At 39.3% G+C, this 25649-nt stretch overlaps 1 protein-coding gene across 1 annotated transcript in view; it reads left to right on the top strand.

Annotated features, from left to right (window-relative positions):
• The window catches only part of CLVS2 (clavesin 2), a 56646-nt gene that overhangs the window by 12208 nt on the left and 18789 nt on the right, over nt 1-25649 (top strand). The gene's annotated exons all lie outside the window — the stretch shown is intronic.

The raw sequence follows: 25649 nt of genomic DNA, 5'->3' as shown, positions 1-25649 counted from the left end.
AGTACAGAAATCTGTGAAACCATAGAAGCATTAAGCTTGGAAAAGATCTCAGAGGCTTGGCAAATCTAACCTCCTCTTTAAACAGGGTCCCTGATGAGATCAGACTAGAATACAAAAAAGATGATGGGTGCCTAGAGAGAGTGGACAAGCTGCAGATGTTGTTTGTTATTTACATTTTAAGAAATTAGCATAATCAGGTGATGAGGTGGAGGAGGCCTGGCTTTTTGTAAGACACCTTTGTAGAACATCTGGGTAACTTGTGGAACTCTGTGCCATGAGGAATTCTGGATGCTTAAATTTTAGCTGTGTTTAGGGAAAATGAAAAGAGACATGAACTGAGGATTGGTAAATAGATAAAAATCAAATCAAAGTTCAGAATCCCATAGGTTGTACAAAGTTGGAGATGTGGTGGATGCTGAGTGGAAATAATCATGTATGTTATCCAAGTTGTAGCTGTTCTAGGCTCTCTGTTTTGGCCTCTGTTAAGGACAGGATATAAGGCTAGGTGGACTTTTGGTATGGCATTATTAAGTCAAGTTTTGTATATTCCACTCCTTTTCCTATTCTGAAACCCTGCCTTTTGTTCTACTGTTTTTGGCACTGCCCTGACCCTTGCTACCAAAATACCTAGCTGAGAAGAAAGAGGGAGGAAGTTCTGGGTATGATTATTTTCTTGGTGATAGTCCTTTTTTACATAAACCCCTATATAGACTTCTTTTTAAAATTTTATTTTATTTTAATTATCAAGACAGCAATATTTTCATAAGGCAGGTGAAAACAGTTTCAAAGACTGAAAATTCAATTTGAAAATTATATTGAAAGCTGGAATTATTAACTCTGACAGACAGCTTTGGGGGTAATTATAATTGAGTTTTGCAAAATGGAACAATATAGATATGCATGAATCGCATTAACTGATTAACTGATATTTAGTATTCTAAAACCTAGGCCATTAATTCCTTCTTAAATATTGATTTCTATTTAGTGCATAATAGTAGTTGTGTGCGTGACAGATTTTTTTCATGCATGTTTTCACTCGGGCAGATTGTACATCTCAATGCTTTGTAAAAGTGTGCAGTTGGCTGAATGTGAATGCTTCTCCCCTAGTTAAAAAGCTGGTGGAAAAGAGATGATACACATTTAAATGGGGAGCTGAGCATATGTAGACAGTCAGCATTGTTATGGAGTACAGAAGACTCTTGCTTCTGGGGCAGGGGTGTTTGGGAGAAACAATGATAGTGTTGTGGGGGACAAGGCAGGTCTTTTAACTGTGACCTTTTTTATTTTATTTTATTTTTTTTTTTTGTAACAGAGGAAGGCTTCATATGCTAAAACAAACTCAGTCCTGTAAAAATGAAGGCAAACCAGAAAGTTAAATGAAGGCAGCATGCTTGAAGTTACAATTACTTTCAGAAACATCTTTCACACAGCTGTTCTTGTGAGCTGTAAGAACAATATCCCCAGCCAGATCTGCTGCAGCAGTGCAAGGTGAAAGTACCAGACATAGACCATGTACAGTCTGGTGATGAAAGTGCCAGGACTTCCTACTCCCATTTACTTTAATTGTGACCTCTATCAGTGTCTTGCAGGGAATCTCTCTGAACATCAGGGGTGGTTCAACAAGGCGACATAGTGCTTAAATTTTGCCACCTGGTTCCAGACCACATCTATGCAACCAGCATGCTGCAGTGCCAAGCATTCCTGAGACAGGAACTTCCAGAGCTAAGGATGCCACTGGAAACAGTATCATGACTTCATATAATTACATGGTCACATGCTCTGTGCAGTGCATAATATTGTTAATAATGAGCTGAAGGAACTGTTTGTACTAGCAGTGAGCAGCAGTGAGCTGCAAACCTCAGAACAGGGCTTTGAATGTTTTTGCATCCACACTTAAAATCGCTCACTCCTCTTACACAGTTCTTGAATTCTTTACCATGTTTTGAGAATAGGGTCGTGACACTTTGCATATTGCTTGACAGAATATTAAAAAGTTGCACACTCAAACTTTTAATGGGAGTATGTTCCATTTTCAGGAAGTCTATTAAATAATTTCATTCAGTTTTTTTTAAAAATAAAATAATTAAAATTGCTAGAATTTGAAAGAATTGTAAATGCTAGGGTCCCCTGCATCCAGTACTTCCCAGAGAACAGAGAGATGTGCTTGTAAACAGCATAATTTCATACCAGTTCAACTCATGTTCTGCAGCAATAGCAGTTAAATGGGATATTTTTCCTAAGAGCTTGTTATTTTCAAGAGTTTGCTCACACTTGGTCTTCCTTACTTGTAAAAAGACTATAAAGAGGCTTAGCAGCAATTTACTGTGGAAATAGGCTGGACTGGAAGTGATTATTTCTAGCTTCTCACCTGCTGTCTGCATGGGCTTGACCTGCTGGGTGAGAAAGCTCGACCATAGCTCGAGTTCAGCTACAAACAGGCATGTCTGTATAGACACATTTTTCAGTGTGGTCCCAGTTTTTAATCTGTTATCTGAATACAGAAGAATTCATTTCCTTGCTAGATTCTTTTATCATGCTCATAAAAAAAAATTGTTGAATGCCTTTGGACTGTTGATTTATATATTCTCACAAGCGCACTTTTAAGATTAGAGGATACCATAACCTTTTTTTTTTTTTTTCTGCTTATTTTTCTATTCCCTGTTGAGAATAATTCCACTGAAAGATTACTATTAAAGTGTTTTCTAATTTGGGGTGCCCACTGTGAAAGGCTGTGGTCAGATTTTCAGTCATGGTTTATGTATTTGGAGTCCAGCTGACATTTATTTTTGATCAGGAAGATTCAAGACTTTATCCTTGATCCTGAGCACCCAAGCCTAGAGTCTGAATTCTAGCATGGCTAAATTAAGAGCTTCTCATTAGATTCTCTTTGAATGCACATAGTGCCACATGGGCTGCCACCTCTGAAATAAATGAGAAGCAGCAAACTAAATATTCCTTTTTCCCCAAGAAAATCTGCTCTGTGGCATCTTACTCAAAACTGCAAGGAAACTTAATGGAGTTAAATATCCAACCTCCAAACACTGCTGCTGGAACTACTGGAGTATCTGCCTGCTGTAGGTTGTCATCTTCCATGTGAACCTGAACAAAGACAGACAGAGGGCTCTTTGCCAGTGGTTAGCAAATATTTGCTGTAAGCAAGGCATGATTAGTTGTGGGGAGCTTGGCTTTTGTTCAGACATTTTGATCTAACTGTCACAGACTCTTCTGCTTATTCCTCCTGCCCTTTTTGCTCTGAGCAGGCTTTGACACAGTCCAACTGTTTCCTCAGTTCCTCAACCCACTCCTGCTGACATTGTCTTACTTTGTACTAGTCTTCACTGATGTGGTTTTTTTGTCTTTTCTGATGGCATCCTCCAAAACCTCAGTTGTCATAGATAACTGCATGATACATTAAGTTCATCTTAGACTCCTTAGGAAATTTCAGCCTTTTGTGATCTCACTGGCCAAATCTCTCCACATCTGGCTTCCAATCACCTTCAAACTTCCCATCTCCAAATCTTCTTGTAACCAGTGTTCCCATTACTCTTCATAGCAGTCATGAAAGTCGTGCTGGACAGTATGTGGACAGAATCCTGGTCTGTTCACATACCAAGTGGGTCCTTTTGACACCAGGCTGTTAAGGAAACTCTCCTTTTAGTTCCAGCAGAGCTGGCCTGCTTGGTACACATGACTCGTTGCTCATGGGACCAGGCAGGAGACATTGGGATCTTCTGAGGATGTTACTGGAATGACATGGCATGATCTAGAAAACGATTTTTTTTTTTAATCTGATGGTCTCTTCTGCTCAACAAATAGATGTGGTTAGTGTAGAAATCAATGAAAATGCTCATGGTTGACATTTTTCCATCTATTCTGTCAGCAGAGAAAAACATCCAAGTAAAATGATTGCATCTTGAGAGAAGGAAAACAGAAGAGACTCATACATGAAGGTTGCTTCTTTCTTGAGATTTTGCTGTTTTACTTCTCTTTATCAGGAAACTGAATCTATCTGCATTAACTAAACAGAGTGACTAAATTGCTCTGATTATGCTGAAAAACTAATACAATACTAAGGTGACATAAACATGAAGGGTTTGTAGCACAAACTCAGTATAGGCAATTAATTCTTGTCACTGCAAATGACTTTCTGTTGTCTCTGGTAGACTACAACAACTATCTGGTTATAACTGTTCCTCAGCTTCAGAATACCTGTTTATTTTTGAAAGTGATTTTTCTCAGTCAAGGTCTAAATATTTCTCTTTTCTTCAGTATCTTAAGGCAATAAAGGGAATAAATAGTAGTCTTCCTTGTAAAGTCACTCAGAAATAAAACTAATTTGTTGTAAATTGTAATGTTAGAGACAGAAGGCATGTTTTAAGATCATAGTTCACCTTCCTGCTAAGGCAAGATTATCTTGTGCATTATATTTTCTAGTGCTTCTCACAGTTTAAAAGCTTGAAGGCAAGTCTGGCACATTCTTTGGAAACCTCTCTAAGACTTCTTGCTCTTCAGATTTCCTCTCGGCATTAGTCCTAATTTTTCTATTTCAAAATGTCAACTCCTATAAAACCCTTTGCTATTTCATTGTGTGTTGTTGGGCCCAAAGCAAGAGTTGGTATGTGACTCTCAGTAACCCATAGAAAGGAATTGTTTTGATGCAGTACCTATCTGCAGCAGCAGTGATTTGGAATTAAGACCTCAAGATGTTCCTCCTGACTTCTTTGGCACTGGAGATGTTCAGATACGAAAATCAGCAGGATCCTCTTTATTTGGAGAGCTTAAATCTGTTTTCTGTTAATGTTTGATTTACTTGTGTTATCAATTAATTTTATGTACGCAACTTTCATGTTTACCTCAAAAGTACACACTGGAACATTTTGTAATTATTTTTTTAAACCAGTCTAAGCTTTATCTTTTATGATGCTAATAAATCCTCTGTGATCTTACTAGGCTGTGCTGTTGTCTTTATGTGAGTGTCTTCTGCACATGCTGCCCATGCATATAGTGACTCTGCCAGCAAATCTTATAGTGCTCAATCCACAAAACAATAGAATCTATTTTTTTTTTTTGTGATTTTGGTTTATATTTCTTAGCAAGTGTTCATCTCCTTTGACAATTATTTTTTAAGAATCCAATTTGTCTTTGGTTATAAGCAAAATTTTGACTTTGTTTATAAGTGATTGCTGTGCAGGAAGAAAACTGCCGTCATAATTTGCATGTTTAAAGACAACTGTAGGAAACTTCTCTGGGGGCAGCACCATAAAAAATGTGAAATTATATGGCTAGTAAAGGTTTCTCTCAGCTCATGTTTCCTAATCATAAAATAATTTAGAAAATTCAATTTTTGTATGTTTTAATAGGCATAATTGTTTAAATAAGTGATACTTTGGTGGTGATTTAAAGTAGTTCAGGACCTGAAAGTTTAGATATATAACAAATGAAGAAAATTGTATTTCTGAAAAAAAAAAAAAAAGGTATTAATTCTTTCTAAAATATTATAGTCTAGTGTGGATAATATGCTTTTAAAAAAAGCTCCCTTCCCCAAAAAGCATTTCTGTAGTCTTTTCCTGCATATTTTGCAAAAGTCATAATACATTCTTAAAAAACATTTCTTATTATGTGGAATATGAAAACAGCGCTTGTAATATTTTCCAGTGTTTTGTGTAATGAAAAGGATTGGGTACTAATGATTAGTTTACACATAATGAATATTCAAACATGGATATGGACTGAAATCTGAGGTGGCTGAACATATTGTCATTTTCTGAGGAAAATAAATTTACATTCAATCAAAAAAAGTGAATTTCACTCCAGCGCCTGACACTGAGTCAGCATCTCCCCCAGTACAGTTCTGACTATGCTGAAGTGCTTGCTTGTTCTTTTGGGTTGCATTTGTGTTGTCCCTCACAGTATGGGTTTTGACTATGAAATATATATTGCTGTCCCTTATTTTGTAGGACTGACTCTAATATTGCATAGTGTCATTGGAAAATGCAATCTTTAATCAGTGGTTAAAGATTGTGTTCACAAATGTATTTGTTACTTCCCTGCTCTTTTTAGTAGGTTCTCATGAATCCTTTATAGCTGTTAGAGTCTTTTGGGGTAGGGCTTCCTTTTTGAGAAGAGCTGGATTTTAACCCTTGGTCACTTCCCCCTGTGAAAACATTATCTGGAAGGAGAAGGTGATTCTGCTGTGATTCAGGGGAGGGCAAACTATTTGACTGAAAGTATAGATTAAATAGTATAGTATAAATTTAGAGCATTGCATTTTCTGGCTGAAGGCCACTGTACCAAGCATAAAGAACCCAGGGCAAATCATCAAGTACTGGTAGTCCTCCAGCATTCTCCTCAGAAAGTCTTTGCAAGGTACAGCCAGTCCTCTGAAATCTGCAGTGGATCTTTCTGGTCTTTATGCAGAAGCCCCATGGACTGTGCTCCAGACACAGTGAGTCCATGTAGAAACCTGGATACATTTAGTAATTCAAGTGCAGTTATAAACCCAGCCTTTGCAATAGGGGTTTTCAACCTGCAGAGGAGTATATGGTGAAAATGTAGATTCATTTTGTGACGAAGATGGAAAAGGTTTTGAAGGATAGTGCTTAACAGAGGGAAAAAGAGGACGCTAAGGATGTCAGGAGAAGACAGGATAATTATGAAAGGATAGAGCAATGTGTTGGGCAGAAGAAACTGCCCTTCAGTTTAGATTCTGAAATGTTTAAAAGTAGACAATTATATTTTCTATTTTATGGTTCTTATCAATCTCACTGAGCAAAATGTCATCTCTAACACAAATTTTTTACAAGATATTCTGACATGCCATTGGAAAATAAAGATTAACAATTTTGAAATCATAGCTGTCACACATCTGCTGCAGTAACTGGCCTTTACCATAGCACCAGGTACTCTTATTCCCCTCTAGTTTCAGTCAATGAGCACACAACCATTATGTGGTGACTTTGACAGGCACCAAGCATGCCTTGAGACTGTGTTCTTCCTCAAATTCTTAATTCATTTTCCAGAAGAATTACATGGGTTAACTGCATACCTCCAGCAACATGTTTCCATTATGTGGGGATGCATATAAAAAATGCATCAAATAGTTGTGATTGATGAGGGATTATGTATCAGTGAGAAGCTGCCTGAGCCTCTTAACCACTTATTTTCTCATTCTTTATTTTTCAAGCAAGGTTTGACATATGTTTTGGGCATTAGTTGAGATCCATTGGGTCATGCTTTTCAAAGCATTTTGTTAGGAATATTGAGCAATTGATTTTCTCTGGAAAACGCTAGGACGTCTTTATACCATTGCTATCAGTATGATCCAATTCTGTTCTCCACAGAAATTCAGCAGGAGTGCAATTTAATGAGACCAGTGAAAGGAATCTGACTGCTCTATTTATAGCACACTAATTGATCAGGGAAGCCATGCTAGGAGGAAACTTCAGAGAAAATCAATGCAGTATCCAATGAAAGTAGCATGCAAGCCTTTAAAGGCAGCTGTGTGAAAGCCAGTTAAGAATGAAGATCCATGGGAACATCTTGGACCATGTGTGTTCTTGCTTTAAGTTGTAGGAATGAAACCAAACTAAGCAGCATCTTACATGCAAGGCGAGTCTTACTGTGTATTTTTTTCTTCATCCTCTTGATACTCTGTCCCATTAAATCTTCTTGGTGGATTGTTTTAGTTTCATATGGGGATTGTAAATATCTTCTTTTAAGAGCTCCCCTTTGACAACCTAATCCTGTTTTTTGTCATGAGAATGGCAGGCACACCATGTAGAACTGCAGAGCCTCTTGGCTGTGTGTCCAGCACTCAGGCACAGTTCCAGGTCTCATGGCTTTCACTTAAATGCAGGGAGAAGATGGTCTGTCTACCTCCATTCTCATTCCTGTCATCAACATCCTCGTAATCATAGTAGATACATGAAGCGTAACTGTTTGTACTCATTGCTAGTGTTTCTTCAATCTGTGTAATCAACCTTTGCTTCCTCCCCTAATTGCATTGATTCTTTATGAAATTTGCGATAAGTCCTGAACAGCCCCTTGTTCACCATCCCTGAAAGTTCCAGGTTTGTGGCAGATATTGTCCTTCACTGGTTGTATCTCCATGATGTGGACTGACTGCCCATCAGTACATTCCTTTTGGGCTGCTGTAGGAGGATGAAACAAACTACCATGAAGTCATTTAACAATAACTTGTCTCAGAAAGAGTGAGAAGGAAAACATATGTACACTTTGGTTACTTTGAATGTGCTTTTTGTTCTTGTGTTTGTACACAGAAGAAAGTTTTACCTCTTTCCTAAAAAGGATGGCAAGCATGGCAATGATAACCAGCAAATCTCTCCAGGCTGTCAGTGTGTCTCCTTTCCTTCAGTGCTTAAATGTGCTTGCAATTAAATGAATAAAAAAGAACTTTCTTCATTTTACAGCATGTAGGATAGAGCATTTAGAATGCACATACTTTTTTCAGTAGGATTACTAAAGGCATGCCATCATGAAGTAGATGCATGAATAATTCTGGTTTTTTGCTGCTTCATAAGAAAGGAGTAAATAATCGACACCTTCCATGAACAGTTCATTTCTGTGGGCTAGTTTTATGTAGCACCAATAGCTAAGCATATTAATGGTGCTACATCTCCTGTTCATTCAGTTTTGGGCATATGTAGTGGTATGGAGTTGTGGCTTAATTAGGTAGATGAATACTGTCAGAAATATTGTCAATTATCAATATGGTCGTCATCTTTCTTTAAGCCCTGACTGTGAATCCTGTTCCCAATGACATCAGCAGTTGCCGTGGTGAACTTTCATAAGCTAGTCTTTAATCTTTCATTAAATCACAGGCTAGGAAAGCAGACATGAGGACTGAGATGAAAAAATGCGCATCTGCAGCGCTGATGTCTCCCTGAAAAACAGGAAAGCCACACTTCTGTGTTTTTGGAAAAGATAATTTGCTGCATTGGTGAGCACACCTTCTCAGCTGCTTACCTTGTCTAAGCAACACCATGCAAGGAGAATTTGCAGAATGTAAACAGAGATGGGATATGTGGGGCTTGAGAGCCGCTGAAATCGAATATGACAGGGCCTGAATATGATGAATGACTCAGCTCTGTCATGTGCAAGGTTTGAGAATGGAGGTAAGGCTGGCAGGTTTAGCATGTGTTTTTCTTGCTACATGGGGCTTTAAGCTGGACATTTCTTAGAACAACATGCTGCAAATTTAAATTATTGCTCAGGAGGGCACTGGAGATGTCTCCATGTGAGCTACCCACACAGAGGTGTGAACTCGCACTCAGACTGACACATGGGGAAAAAAGAATGGGACAGAGGGGAAAGTACTTCAGGGCCCATATGAAGCAGGATGAGTCTTTTGAGAAACAACTTTGAGATGGGAGGACAAATGGAAACTGAGTGGTTACTGATAAGCCCCCAAGTGTTTTGTGTAATGAGCTGAGACTGGAAGAGTAGAAGTATCTGTGTTGTAAGGGACATAAAGGTGCAATATAAAACTTTTGTTGTGGAACAGCTCCTCAAAATAGCACTTTGGGCCAAGATGTAGCTGTCTCATTCTGTGCTATTTTGTCTAATAGGAGAAAATTATTCCTCCCCATGAAGCATAATGCACTTATGTCATTATAGCATTGTGTCTCTGAGAATGCTATCATAGGAGTTGTTACTGGCACAGGTTTTCTTAGCAGCTCATTTGTGCCCAGGTCTTGGTCTGCCAATGCAAACTATATCCCTGTTCTATTTGTCCTAAATTAGTCCTGCCTTCTGTATGGGACCAGATGTTGAGCTGTTTTTTCCCTGTGTTTATTCACTTAGTGCCTGCTTTTGGGGAAAAGAAGTACAATAGCAATTTCCCCCCACCCACCACAGTAGAAATGGGAAGCCATTATTTTGCACTTTGTGAATGGAAAAAGAATTAAAGAGGCAGGAAACAATTGCTTTGTTCTATTTTGCAAATACAGTAATCGAAAAAAACCCAGAAAATATAAAAGCAGAATCTGGAGGATCTGGTTTGTTGGGGGTTTTTTTACACATTTTAAAGTTGGGATTGATTTTCTTTAAGGTTATGAAGTCTTGCTCACAAATCTTTTATGTTTTCCCCGAGGCTTTTTATTCCTGGATAGGTTTTTGACAATTTAAAGTTAGTCAGAAGAAGTGCACTAAGCTGTAATTTATGTTGCTAGGCATTATTACCCAAGGCCCTGCCTTCTCACACAGAGGAGCACACAGGTGAAACTGCAGAATAGAATTATCTTTGCCCAGGTTGCAAAAAGAGAAGCTGTCTGTGAGAGCACTCTGTCATGTTTTCCTACCAGCATCAAGTTCACACTTATGTCCTTGAAAAATATCATTTGCTCAGATGACAGACTGTCACAGGGCAGGACATAGGTTATTGCTGTGAGATGAGAGCCTTTTGGCATTCTTCTGAGTCACTGGCACCATCTGTCCCTCTTCCTGAGGTAGGGCCGGATGGAGCAAGTGCAGCCCTGGCATGCTGTTCAGCTTTTTATTTGGCATTCCTGACCTTGCAGCAGTGGCGGTCTGATGCGGGGGTTGGTTTGGGATGACTTGCTTTGTTCCATGTTCTGCAGCAAAGCCTGGGCATAATCTGCTTTGACTCACATATTGTATTGCAGGAGACATGTTCTGCTGCAAAGCAGATGGTTTCAAAATTAATATTTTTAATGTGATGCTATTAGTGCATCATATTAGGCCAGGTGTTTCTTGCTTCTCTTGCCCCTCCTTGTTCCGAACCTTGATTTTCCTTTCACCATACAATAAAAACTTAGAAGGGAATTCAGTCAGGATTCACATAGATCACAATTCTGGTCACCTAAATAGTGTCAACCTAGTTTCCCTTTTTGCTTCTATTAGGTGGATGATGTGTTCCTGTCCTTTCTCTCTCAGGTTTGATCCTTTCAATGTGGACTGAAATTCACAGCCCTGGGCTCATCAAACACATATTGATTAAAAAACACTCAACCCTTAGAATAACTTTTAGGCAGCACAAAATGTAGTGTTAGGACTGTCATGGTTTGACACTGGCACAATGCCAGTGCCCCCATGAAAATGTGATCCCTCCCTTGAATGCTGTGAAGTGGAATCTAGAATAGAGCAAAGCAGGCCCAAGCTTAATAACAGAAAAAAAACTTTATTAAACTACTACTACAAAAGAAAAGAGAAAACTAAAGAAGGAAAAAAAAAAAGAACACACAAAGATCAAATGAAAACCTTGCAAAACATTCCTCCCCCCACCACCCAACTCCAACAAACCACAGTGAGACACAATCTGGACCCCAATCAGGTTTCCACCCTCCAAACAACCGATACTCAGTCCATTGAGGGAACAGAGTCTCTCCTGTGCCACAGACCCCCCAAGAAACACAGCTCCACATCCTGTGTTTCCATGTCACACATGGCACCGCCCGGAGAAAAAGTTTGCCATGGTGACCCTTCTCCTTTCCATGCACAGTGCTCTCACCACCAAATGCATGGATGGACAGACTGCTTTTAGGATTTTTCCTTTCAAGGATGCCCTGCCAAGAGGGGAGAAAACAACAGTTCAGTTTTTCATTGTTTGGGACCACAGTCCCCCCCATTTTCCCCTGGGGCCGAGGGCTCAAGAACAGAGATCTTCTTCTCTTTCCTTTCCAGGACAGGGGGGCGCCACCACAAACCCCCTAACCTTTTCTCTGTTCACTCCAATTTTGTCTTTTTCCCAGCTGAAGCAGGTCTCTTGACTCACTGGCATCCTCCCAAAACACAGTCTCTCTCAGAGAAGAAGATTGGTTCAGGTTGTGGCTAACACAGAAAAGTCCAGCCAAAAGCCACTCCTTGTGCCCCTCCCATCCAGAATTCCTCCTTCCAACATCCCAGGGTCCAAGGTGTCCCTCTTCCTCTCTTTCAAACCGAGGAGGGGAAGAAAAAATTCACAAAGCTTTCATTTCTTAAGGAAGGGTTAAAAGTCCAAACTCCCAGGATAGCTCGATGCCCGGACATCCAGCAACTCCCACACAACTGGGCACCTTGCAGCTTCCCCCCCCATCGCTGACTGCCGCTGTCTCTTTTCTCTCTCCCTCTCGGGAGAGAAACTCTGGGGGGGGAAATGGAGACATCCCAGATTTCTTCCACCCTTCCATCTGCAGGGGCCAGCCCGGTTCCAGTCCTTCCACCACCCTTGGGGCTTTCGGCCTACCTTTCTCAAGCCATGGGGCTTCCCCTCCCCCACCCAGCTCGTGGCTGGGCAGGGGAGGTCTGCACTGCACGCTGACCAGAACCAAAGAGAGCGAGTTCCCCTGGGAATTCTGCTTTTAGCCCCTCTGTGTTCTCAGACGCGTGTCTACTTTCAATTGGTCAATATCTAAATTGACCTCTTCCTTCCGGGAAAAATTATCTTTCCGTGTCAAACCATGATAGGATATTAAAGATAACAGGGTCAGGTTTCCCACAACATTGTATGTGGAAAGACGTGGTAAGTGTTGGTATTGCAAACACTGTGGTGTTAGAGGAGAACAGGATTTTACAGAGAAACCCAGGGCTGTGAGTTTGCTAGCTGAGTTCGTTGTGAGGATTGCTGCAACACTAGAAAAAACAAAAACTGAGTGTATTTGAGCTTAGTGCTGTTAGTGAGCTTTCAGACAAGTAGTAATGGATGGGTGAGGCTTGGCAGTGGAAGACACAAGTTGAAGTTATATGTGTATTGACACAAGAATGACACTGAAATGCTCATAGGAGAAGGGAGCTCTCTAGGGATGATGTTCACTGTGAAGTGAGCAAGGAATAAGTGCTGAAGTCTGTGAGTGATGAGGTGAAAAGTGACCCACAGCACTGAAACCTGGGGAGGACAGTTTGCATGGATCAGGGAGACTGGGGAGAAGGCAGAAAGGATGGATAATGGCAGCAACTGTTTCTTGAGCAATAATTGTAAAATAGAAATGGGATGAACAACAAGTTCTTTTAGAATGAAATGTACTGTAATGCATTTATATGTTAATGAGAAGGAGCAGGAGGGGTGAAAATAGGAGCTGCCACTGCAAGAAAATAACATTGAGCATAGAGTTAGAGGAGTTGGTGCTAGAAAGTAAAATTTCCATGTTGTTTCCCAGGTAACAGGTGAGTGTGTTGAGGCTGGGAGATGTCCAGACTGTGAGGTGAGACTTGGGGATGGAGGCTCATGTTTGTGTGTGCCATTTGTTTTTCTCTCATTTTTAGACTCCTTAAATAGATCTAATTTCCCCTAGTGTGACATAACATTGAGTAAAACCCAGCTTTTCAATATCTTTAATTAGTTTTAGCAGTCAAATTTCTCCTTAACACATTTAAAGTAATGAATGCAGCTCTCCATCCTTGCAGAAAAGGCTCAGTGGTTACCTGCAGTGATTGTGCAGGTGACTTTCACTGATCCAAGCTCCACTTCCTCTTGAGCTAGACACAATGCTCCAGTGCAGGAGGTCCAAACTTTCCCATCCATGATGCTGGTGTCTTTCTGTGTCTGTATGTTTTCTTTTCACTTTCTGTGCCCATCTTCATGCTCCTAAAAGCTCTGGTGCAGCCTCTTGTGCTTCCAAAGCCCTGCAGCTTTGGAGTGCTGGCAGCAGTCACCTGTCCATGGAGATCATCAGAGTTGGTGTCAATTTGATGTGGATTTAAACAAAGCTAGGCCTGCCAGGCTGGACAGAGAGTTACTTGCTTGAATTTCAGAATTTTGACTTATGGTTTGATTCGTGCTTCAGGCATAATTTCAGATCTCTTGTTTGAAGAGAAAGTATCTTCCCTACCTGGCTGGAAGCCATGTCCAGGGCAATGCAGTATGATCCTCACTGGGAATACTTTTCATCTGCAGAAATTGTAGATGATGCACATACTTGTGCACATGCTTTGATAGTAAATAGCATCTGTACTTGTTATTGCTTTGTGTAGTACTGAAAAGCACATGTCAGTATGATAGGTATGGATCAGGGAATAATTATAGCTTGTGTGGACTGTTTAGAACTATACACAGCCTACTGATCATGCAACAATGCATCTATTTTATAAACTTTGTACTCTATTGGAATAAACATTGTAAGGTCTTTACTCTGATGCTGAGTTATATTGATCTGTCAACACGTGTTTAACAATAGTGTTGTAGAAAAGATAATTTTTTTGCAAACACACCTACATCTGTATTTATGTTAGTGTCAAAGAGAATCAACACAATGAGGGAGAGTTTTATTTCAAAAGTATAAAATGCTTGTAAATCCATTTTTTTTTTTCTCTTTGAAATGCAAAACCATGCAAAGGTGTTGCTCACATTTTTTATTTACTATGAATTCAGCTAGTTTGTTAATCTAGCTCCTGTTCCCACTGGGGTCATGCTGTCCACCCTGCTGATGATAGGGAATAAGTTGTTTTTATTATACATATATGAAGCCTCTTACATAGAAAAAGCTTTGAATAGATGCTCAGTAGTGGAGAACTATTTTCAGACAGCTACATTGTTCTGGAAAAGGAGAATCACATAGCCCAGATGAGTTACTCTTTAAGACTCTAAGAAATAGTTATTATCAATATTTACAACCCTGCGTGTGGATTTTATTTATTTTGGATGTATCAGTTGTGTACTCAGACGGAACTTGATTCTCACCTGATGCAGTCCAGCTCCTCATAGGCAGTTATGTTGCTGTAACTGAGGTTCTCCAAAACCCCTGCTTTCTCTCACTAGATCTGCTTGTCTGTGAGTGAGTTCTGGTGCGCTTCCCTTGTGATTGATATTCCAATCTGGGCTCTTTTCCCTCACTTTCTCCATTTACCAAGTGTCATTACTGATCCCAGGGTTCTTGGTTGAAACCTTTGAGTTACCTGCTGAATTAATTGGAATATGCACAGAACTTAATTAATTATAACTTACCTTAAATGTAAATGACAATACATTTCTCAGTGATGTTGAAAAGGAACTGGGATGCTGAAGACCTGATGGAAGAAATAATGATGCATACTTTGCATAAAGAATTGTTTATATCTTGCAGCCATTTCTAGTCACCATTACACTTGCACAGAATATGGACAATAAAAATTTCAACAGGGATGATATAAACAGAAGCATTGGTGTAATACGAATTTTTGTAAAAAAAGAAGCTGTTCAGTAGAGGTCACTGTAGTGGACAAAAACATCTCTCAGGACTCCTTACTGTGTATTTACACAGTAGACCTCATAGTGCTTTAGTAGCCACTCTGTTTCATTAATGGTATTTAAAAGGTTTAATCTGTGTGATGAATAGAATTTTAAAAATCCATAGCTAACATAGGAAAGTGAATATGTTTGTTTTGTATGAAGCATAATAATTTTAAATTGCTTCATGTTTTCCTGAGTTTCTTGCTGAGTGTAACTGTGTACTAATAAAACAGACATGCCCAGGGCTGCTCCCTTCTGCTGTAGTGGCTATGTCCTGACTATTAGTATTTTTGCTAACCTAAGCATATAGCTACATTCAAAGGTCCTTTTGGAAATGGTAATTGATTTCTGTTTGCCTTCTAAATTGTTTGGGAGAGAGACAGTGGCTATAACTAACTCTAACAGTTTCACAGTGTAGATAATTGAGTTTCTCTTCCATTAATGTTTCTGGGCACTGTTAATTGTGCAGTGTAGATGCTGCTTGGGATTTTGTAGAATGTTACCTTGTGTATCTTGGTACTTCTTATGGTACATGTCCTTTGGGAAAGGCCTGGCTCTGTAGCTAGAAATGACGGAGTACACCTAATACAAACTACCAGAAGTCCATAGTGAGTTGAAAGCAAGTGAGCTGTATGTGAAGAACATTTGCTTTGGAGATCTTTGGTGAGCCTGCACTCACCCCTGCAGGCTGATGTAGCAGGATTGGAATGTCACAGAGTTAGTCAAGCTCATCAGACCCATTTGCTGCTATAAACTCTTATTCATAGTGGTGACATGATCACATCGTACATCAGATAAGTTGTCGTGTCTTATGTTTTCCCATTCTTGATGACACTTCAGGGCAGTTAGTTGCTGCTGTAAAAATGCTGGAGTCAGCTGAAAGTATAGAGAGGATTTAGATAGGCAGAATGAGATTCCTTGAGTTGTTATATGACCAAGTCATTGAGGTTAATGCTTCTCTGTATACAATGGCACCATGGGACTTTATACACCCAGGAACGGTCAAGAACCTTCATTACTTTTTTCCTGCTGAGAGCTGGCAGCTTCAGTGAGCACACCAACTGTTCATTTGTGCTGGAACTTTGAGGCAGAGTTGAGCCAGAGGAGAGGAACCAATTACTGAAGTGCCAACAACCACTGGGCATCACTTTGAGTTCCTCCTGGAGGTCATTCTGCATGGCCTCACTTTGCAGGTGAGGTCTGTCACAGTCACAGGACTGGGTGATGAAATTTGCAGCAGTGTGACAGCTTAAAATAACAGAGCAATCTGTTTGAATACTGGGGGTGTCTTGGAACACACAGGATTGTGCTTGTCTATGACTTATTTCATCATATAGCTCTCCATATCAGATCTACATGAAATTCTTGTGTTGTGTATGATCACAGCAAGTAAAAGAATGATATCTGTTAGAATAGCTCCAAGATGCTGCATTCTTATCCACAGAAACAAAGGCTGTAGTTCTTCTAAAAATTGAAACAGAAATATTATAGACTTTGACTCTTAAAGCCTTTCAAAGAAGAATCACAATTTTTCCATAATGACTAAAATAAAATGTTTATGTAAAAATCTTCTTTCTAGAGATTTTTTTTATTTGAAAAGTATCAAATGGGTCAAAATTTAAGTGCTTAGTTTTGGGAAAGCTGCCAACATTGAGTGGAGCATTCAGATACCTCACATCCCCATTTACCTCTAGGCTGTATCTGTTCCTGTCTCCAGGAGACACGGTTGTGCACTGCAGGAAAAAATATTTCAACCAAATAACATTATCTTTGTCAGGAAATGGAAGCTTAGAGCACTCAAACTACAGCTCCTGGGGGACAGTAGCAATAGCTAGCAAGAATTCTGAGATAATTTCCCCCCTGCTTTATTTTTTACATCTACCTTCCTTCCCTCCCTTCCTCCAGTGAACTCAAATTCTAAGGTAGCCTTTGCATTTTGTATACTGGCAGACTTAACTGCTGAATTCCTGTCACAGAACATTTAAATATTCATGCTGCCTTTAATTTTAGTGCTGAAAGACTTTAGTGGATACAATAATGCAGGAATTTGGGCTCAGAAAATGGAAGATTTTTTTAATGCTTCAGCTACATGTGAAGGTTTATCAGCCAGACTCCAAAATGAGCAGAGCTGACTAAAGTACTGCTTTAAATTATTTCTTTCAGTAAATACACAGCCAGGATCTTCAAATGGCTAAGCATACAGATGGTGTCTGATGTACAGAATGTGGCTTGAAGTATTGTTTATTCAGGACAAGAACAGGTATTATAGATCTGTAGTAATACACTGTACACATGTACACATCATCAAATTTCTTTGTCTGAATTGCCAAAACTAAGGTTAACAAAGAAACATGTTAAAAATCATTTTATGGTTATTCCAGGTTGGATTTAATTACATAAGGAAGTGTAAGTGATTTGTCTGTGTGGTTCTTATTTCCCTGTGTGCTGGCAGTAGGCAGCGTGTCCCCTCACTGCCAGCATCTGACTGATTAATTGGTCTCTTGCTTGATCTATTTTCCTTTTTGTTTATGTATAACTTGTTCTAGTGCTTTCCCTTTTTAATATGGTAACATCAAATTTGTTTACAGTCTGTGAACTAATGTGGATTAAAAGTCAAGCAGCAGCAGCAGCAGCAGCTCTAATACATAATTGATCTACCAGTAGGGCACAAGGAACTGCTTCTTGTTCCTAGATAGGAAATGCCTTTTTTGTCTTAGGCTGATAGCCTGAGTTCTTTAATTTATGTTAAAGTGAATGACTACTGGAAATTGCCCAATTATCCATGTTAATATTTTTTTTAAGAGATTAATTTGCTGTTTGAAGCATAATGATTTTTACACACAGACACACATGCAGTGTTTGACATGTTCCTTTTAGATTTCAATGCAGTTCTGTTCATTGGCAATTGGAGATGTCTTATGTCTAGAAAATGTGGTGCATTTTGAGTCTGCATCCTGCTGTGACCCCGCACCTGGTAATACCTAACAGAAGATTTTGCTTGCTTAAACTATTTTTTGTACAGGTGCAAGAGCTCAACAACAGCATCCATTTGTGAATGGATATGTTGGGAGAGACCGTGCCTGCTTATATTAGCATTGGCTCTGATTTTATTTCAGCTTGTCCTGTGTTGCTGAGGACTAACTCTTGACTGTTCAGTTAAGCGGAGTTCGAGGCTTGTTTACGGTTTAATGTTTAATGATATTCTCACTGAAGTGAGGAGTTTTGTATTTTCAGCCTCCTCCTGAGGCACACACGGTGGTCACAGCAGGGGCCTTTAGAGCTGTAGCCTGCACGGCGTGGATGGCGGCTGCCCGGCTGTGGCGCTGATGGCGTGGATGTGCCGGACAGCGCGGCGCGGTGCCCCGTGATGGATGGGAAGCAAGAGACAGCCAGCAGGGCGTCTCTGCCTTCCATTAAGTCCACTCACGCATGCCATATGCCATCATCCCTGTTCGTTCTGGGGATTTAATTCTCTGGGTAGCATCAACCACTAACACTGGAGTGACAGGAGTAGGGCAAAGCAGAAAATTTAAGCCATGCTGTAGGAGAGGGCTGCAAATCAGAATGTGGCTAAATCAGAAAAGTAGAATGGAAGGTGAGGGAGGGAGGATCTTTTTGCATACATTCTTATGCTTTCTGTGAAAAGTAGGTTACACTGGTCTAGTATATTGCATTGCACTTAAGATCCTACAATTTGAATAAAGTTTTAGCAGTAGGGCAATAAACATTTTGCAATGTCTAGTTATAAACATCTGAAGATGTTACATATGCAAAAGCAAGATCTTTGTAAATAATGTTATATTTAGAAAAAAGACATACTTTCAAATGCATCCACCCTTTGTTATGTTGCTAGACCTAAGAATAGAGCAGCAAATTGTCAGTTTCAAAATGGAAATTGAACTTCATTCCTAGAAGTGTGGTTAATGAATGGAGTTAATTTGACTGCTGCTAACTTTCCCTGGCCTGTGAGCTGCCCGTGTTGCCCTCTGGCATTTCTAAAAGTTGCCTAGCAGTGGGACCACTGGTGGGTGCCAGAACTGGGGAAGCAGCTCATTCCCAGCTTTTGGAAACTGAACTTGTTTAGTGTTGTGCAAATAGCTTGGCAGTGGCTACATTTTGTAATTCTGTTTCAGAGAGTGTGATGCATGTAATATCAGGGTTTGCAAGTAAGGTAAGCCTTCGTTTAGGTGGAGAAAGCCGAGCACATTTTTGACAGTAATTTGTTAAGATGAGTGGCTCAGCCAAACCAAGAAATGTGAGTAACTTGCAGAGGGTAAATATTAGCGTCTACCAGCAAATAACTTTTTAATTGCCTTTAAGGCATCTGTCATCACACTGGTTACTTCTGCTGGTGAGGAATTTCAAAAATAGCACAACTTTGATAAGTGTTTTGAAAAATACCAGGTAAAAAGACTATTTAACCTCAGTGATTTTATACTTTTCATCAATGTCTAAATTGTTTAAAACTGTGTGCTCTTATATGGTTTCCTTATGTTCAGAAGCAACATAAGTTTGTTCATTTAGCTTGTTCCCATGGCCTCTGGTCCTATCCCTGGGCTCCACTGAAAAGAGCCTGGCTTCAGCTTCTTATACCCTCCCTTCAGGTGTTTATGTACATTGCTGAGATTGCCCTGAGTTTTCTCTCTTCCAGGCAGGACATTCCCGGCTCCTTTAGTCCCTGTCCATATGAGAGATGTTCCAACCCCTGAATCATCTTCCCAGCCCTTTGCTGGACTGTGTCCAGTATGTCTCTGTCTCCTTTATACTGGAAAGCCCAGCACTGGACCCTGCATTCCAGACAGTTTCAGCGTTGAGTTCTTTTCTCTGTGGGTATCCATGTGATGTGAACTGAGGCTACTGTTTTCTCTTTTTGAGAATACATTCACATGGGTTCCACTTTTATTTTAGCAAGAAGACATCCACATTTCTGGTTTTGATCTCCCAATTCCTTGCACATGAATTCTCAAGAGTTTCAAAAGTGTGATTTTAGGAGAGATTCCACCATCACATTTCTTGATTACTGGCATATCCTGATAGCTCAGCAAACACATTAGCCTTGTCTTAGGTATCATGTATCTATTTATTTTCCCAGTTGTTGTGAATCTCTGGTTTTTATTGGAAGATTTCCTCCTTAGAAAGGGTGTCTCTGTCCTCCAGAGATACCCATCCTTATACAGCTTTACAACAACAGGGGGCTGATGTCTGAAGTTAGAATTCAGCACCAATGATTTATGGTCCTCTAGAGTGATAACTTGAATGACAGTACTCCCTCAAACAATATTGAATTTCCCTGGACACCCAGGCACATATTGCATGTGTGTACCACCAGCAGTCATTCAGGAGTGCAGAAGAAGAGGGAAGCTGCAGTGCACTTACCATGCAGGAAATCATATTTTTTCAAGAACCTTTGTAAAGATAAAGTGTAGCTGAGCAGTTCAGACTAAGGCTTTCCTTAAAGCTGAAAGGCTGAAATAAATCTTCATTCTGTACTATGATAAAGATATTGGAACACTTTTTGGAACTCGAATTGGATTTGTCCTGTAGGGAGCTGACCTCTTGCAACTCTGTATGCTGCATAGTTCATGATACCTCTACTCTTAATAAAATATAATACTTTTTAATGGATCTCAAGTCAGTTATTCAATTACCTCAGTAATTTAAAGCTTAATTTTGCTGCATTCTAGATCTCAGTGGCTGTCCTCAGCTGATTTTTCTCAAATCACTATCACTCCAATTTTACAGTGTAGTTCAATTCTCAGGACTGTCATTTGCATGGAGTGACAGATTATAATTGGATGGCTAAAATTATTATGGCTCCTAGCTCTTAGTGCAGTGATGGAGATTGTTTCCTCATAGTATGAGGAAACACATGGCTCATTAAAAACTCTTGAAACACTATAGTTTTCAGTTTACTGTATTGTTGTAAATTGAAATGTACAAAGGGCTAATCCAATTTTAATGCATCTTGTCTGAAACTGAGAGTTGCATTTTTGGAGGAGCTTTGAATAATAAATTTATAGGCATCACTTTAGAAGTTCTCCATTTCCAGGGGAGAAAAAGTGAATATTATGGCAGGAGAAATGGTATCTTTCAAGTCAGTAACTTACAGCTGTACAGTGCTATTTGAAAACATGAATTTTTGCCTCTGTGCAGGATCATTCTTCATCTTATCCATCAGCAGACCTGTGTGCCCCATTGCCTGGACAGGTTCAGATTAACTTGCAAATTTTGACAGAAATCAATCCTGAAAAACTGAAAATCCTTAGGCTGGGTCTGGTCCTAGGAAATTGTCAGCTGGAATGATATATGCAAATACATGGAAGATATAAAATTTGGTATTTATTTACTCTACTTGAGTTTAGGTCTGCACCTAAAATCTTGACTTGTAAAGTCTTGACTTGTAAAACATGGGATCTCTGTTCAGGAATACTTTCTATTTCTCTTTCCCTACCTTCCTGAAAAAATTTTGAAAAGAGGCTGGAGAATTAACAAGATGAATGATTTTCTCTTGTGGATCATAGTAATAGTGGATCATCTTGATATCTCTCCCTCAATTACTTTTTTATTTAATCTCTTCTGTGCCTCACTTTTATCTTATTTCTATGGTTTCTGCCTTGCCTTGTTTGTTTCAATCCTCATCTTAACATTATCCTAAAATATCCCTTCGTTCCCAGGTGCTGTTTAACCTACTCATATTTGAAAGTGGTCAGGTACAAGGAAGGGGGTGGTATCTGATAGCTACTAATGCTCCTCTTTGAAACGACCTCAGGCCTGTGGGAAGCTTTCTGCATGATGAAAAGCATCCTGACAGCAATCCTGTGGTCAGCAGCTTGGCAGAGACCAGGGGCTGTTTGGACAGTCTCACTGACAAAAAGAGGGTGACTTCAGGACAGGGGTGATAAAGCTGAGATGCTGGTGTGGCATTTCGGATCTTGCTATGCAGTCCCTGGCCAAAGACTTCTGCCTTCAGGAACTGGAGTATGGAATCTTTTATGGACAGTAATTTTCCACATTATTTTTATTCCACAAGTATTATGAAAGTATTGCTACTGTAATTGCACATTAAATTGCAATATAGTGTTTTTTTCTCTTTTTCTGTAACCTTAATCTAATAAGATATTCACAAGCTGCCTGGAAAACAGACTTATTTTTTTTTCCCCTATGGGAATTTCCATAGAAAAAAATCACCATCTGATAATTGTCTATTGTAAAGAATGATTTTATAATTTCAGAATAGAAGAACCTACTTCTGCCCTTCTTCTTACTCTCTTTCTGGCTTTGCTTATTTGGAAAATAGCATCAGGCTGTAAAAATGTTTAAGTTCCTTTCCCTCTTATTAATATCTCACATTCCAAATGAAGCGTTAGAAAAGAAGCAGTGCTGATAGTTGAAAACAGTATTGTCCTTGAAAAACAACATTTTTAATTTCTTCTTTAAAATCAAAGCCTTCATTTTCAAAGTTTAAACTAAATAAATAGGACAAAACCCAATGTTCAAAACCCCAAGTCCCTGTCAAAATGAAGAAAAATTTCGGAAAGAATTTCCCAATTTCTAATTCAAACTTAAAAAAATTAAGGTCAAAACCGATTGAAGGCAATTTGTGAAGAAATAAAGTAATTTCAAATTAAAATGAAGGTTTTACGCAAAGTACTTTCTTTATCAAGCCCACCTAATTAAAAATTTGAGTGATATAATCCCTTTATCCAAACAGTGAAAGCACAAAATCTATGTAGGTTTTAAATTTTATTATATTTATATATAAACATGCAGACACATATGGTCAAATGACTTTTAAATCCCTCCTAATTAATTTAAACAATATATAATTTTTATGAGTAACATACTGAAATGAAAGGTGGAAGACTTTTTAAAATTAGAACAGATACTTCAATAAAACACCAATAGTCTCACCGGATGAATACTGTCTCCTCATTTAATTGAACTTAATATATTACTATAAGAGTTGTAAGATAAAATGACTAATAGAAATGAAAAGGACTGCCAAAAGTCAAATTGCTTCATTGGAAGCTTCTTAGCCAAATGACAACATCCAGTTCTAGATAATTAAATCTTATTTTGTAGGAATATCACTGAATGATGCAATTTGCCTTTAGGTATTGTGCTTTTGGTTGAACACAGTAACAAAAATTTATTTGGGCACTTTTTGTTTGTCTTAGAAATGTCTCAACATTGTATAATAAAAATGAAAAGCTCAGGCTAGGAGAGAACATGTTAGTCTTCCAGAGGGAAATCATTAGTGCAGCTGTTCCAGGGGTCAAGCAAAATTTCACCACCTGAGTCTTCTTTTTTGGATCTGAACCTTAAAAGAGCCTTGACAGAGAGGTACAGAGGGAAGGTCTCTCTATCTTAGACAAGCTGAAGCTTCGCTTCTTGAGAATTTACTAATTTTCTCAAAATGACTTAGGATGCCAGTCTTGTTGCATGTTTGGTGATTCAAAGCTGTTGACCAGCTTCCAATCTTTTTGTATTCCTGGTCAGCTCTCTCCCCTTTGTTTTGGTGTCATCATTATCCTTTGCTTTGAAAGGTTCTTCCCTCACCTGTTATTTATTCTCCTTGGTGTGTTTAGCATCTGTTTATTTAAAAAAAAAATCCAACACAAATTCTTTTAGATGTCAAATATTCACTTTCCAGTCTCCTAATCATCCAGTCTCACCAATGCTTCCAGTCATGTCTTGAGTGTAGGTGATCAGTCTTGACATAAAAGTTTGTTTTGAGGCATTGCAAGTACTCATGTCATGGATGAATGCTGGAAGTTTGGTATTAGGAATGCCTTGTTCTTTCCTACCTTTGGTGAGAGTTACAGTTTGGTAGCAAGAGGGGTGTCCTTTCCTGAAGTAGATGGCAGTGACTCTTGGTTCCACTGGTAGTTCACCTCTTGGATGCTAAGGGTGTGAACTATTCCTCCTAGTCAGGGTCTTTTCTTTACATGAGTTTCCATAGTCTTCTCTTTAATGTGCTAAAAATGAAGTTTAGTTGTGATGCATTTTGTAGCAGACATTTTAGTGTCCTTCTAGTGGAGCTTTCCATTATAAAGATACCATTTTGGTTCATCATAATAATTTTTTTTCTCCCTGAAGTGCTTGACTTTTCTGAAATGCTAAAGGAGGACTAATGTATTGTCTTGAGGAAGAAGTCTTAAGTCACTTTTAAGATATTAATAATTTTGTATGCTTTCTTTGAACAAATTTTGTTATGAAGATAGAGTTGTTGCAGTTTTGACTTCGTAACCTCTTGTCTGCAGATGCAACAGCCTGAATTCATCAGAGCACTCAAGTGCAGACTTAAGTAAAGGGTGTGAGTGTATTCATTGTTTGTCTACACTGTCCTTTGAAGGACGTTTCTAGACTGTCTGCAGAAACAGTGTCACTGCACATAAGGACAGCAAACCCTCAAAAATAACCCCAGAGACACTTGCCCAAGCACTCTCTTGGTTTTAACATATGGCAAGATGTGTCAGACAGTCTGTTTGCTGTAGATGTGTGACATACTTTTAAGGCTCTGATGACAATGGGCTGCCAAAGCACCTTTGGGCACACAGTGGTCTCAGCAGTTTCTGAGACTACATTTCTAAAAGCTGTGCAAACAAATTTGATTACAGTATTGAGTTCATCTAGGAGAGCTGCTTCATTAAAAGTAGACTTCAGAGATTTGAATGTAGACATGATGCTCGAGGAGTGAAGAATGTTGTGGCCTTTAAGAAGTTCTTTGATTTTTTGCATTTTGGTAAAGATAAAAAGATGGGTCATTTTTATGATAACAGTCCTGATGCCATAAGAAGACTCACATTGGTTTTCAGTAGGAATTTGGCACTTTCTTCTCTTAAGTATTCATAAGTTGAAAATGTCATATACTGATTTTGCTGTTACTACCTGTGCTGTAAGAGTTCCTTAAAGCCAAGGTAGAGCAGGGGACCCTCTGAAACCCTGGGAGATGGCTCAGGTGATGGCCGAGTACAGCACAGGGTGGAATGTGGTGGCTGGCAAGTGTAAACCTGGCTTCTTAGCATGTGCCAAGGGTAGTAGTAGGCAACAGCAGCTGGGTCCTTGGAGAGAAAGCTTGTAAAGATAGACTGTATAAATTATGCTTGGCAGAGAGGTTGAAATTGCTGTGCTGTGAGTGCACAGAAAGATTTCACAAGAGTTGTATCTCCAGTTCTGGGACAGTTCTGCTATGTGCACTGGTAGTCCCTCAGTGCTGCAGACAGTAGTGCAGGGGCACGCCTCTTCCTTGGCAGCCTGCTGCTAATTCTCACTTGCAAGCCTCTTGCCACGGAGCATGTGGTCTCTGATAATAGCTGCCTGCTTGCTTGTCTGTGTCTACGGCATGGCCGTATCACAAACTGTTCATCAGAGAAAAAAAAAGGTTAAGATCTGCTGCTGAAACAGGTTACAGTGAATGTAAAGAAAAATCTACCCACTGTGTATACATAATTAGTTATTTTTTGCAGTTTGGTAATACCCCATCACA

Source organism: Lonchura striata, chromosome 3, assembly GCF_046129695.1.
Source record: "Lonchura striata isolate bLonStr1 chromosome 3, bLonStr1.mat, whole genome shotgun sequence".
In the NCBI taxonomy this organism is placed as follows: Eukaryota; Metazoa; Chordata; class Aves; order Passeriformes; family Estrildidae; genus Lonchura; species Lonchura striata.
This window is presented reverse-complemented; position numbering and strand designations above follow the sequence as displayed.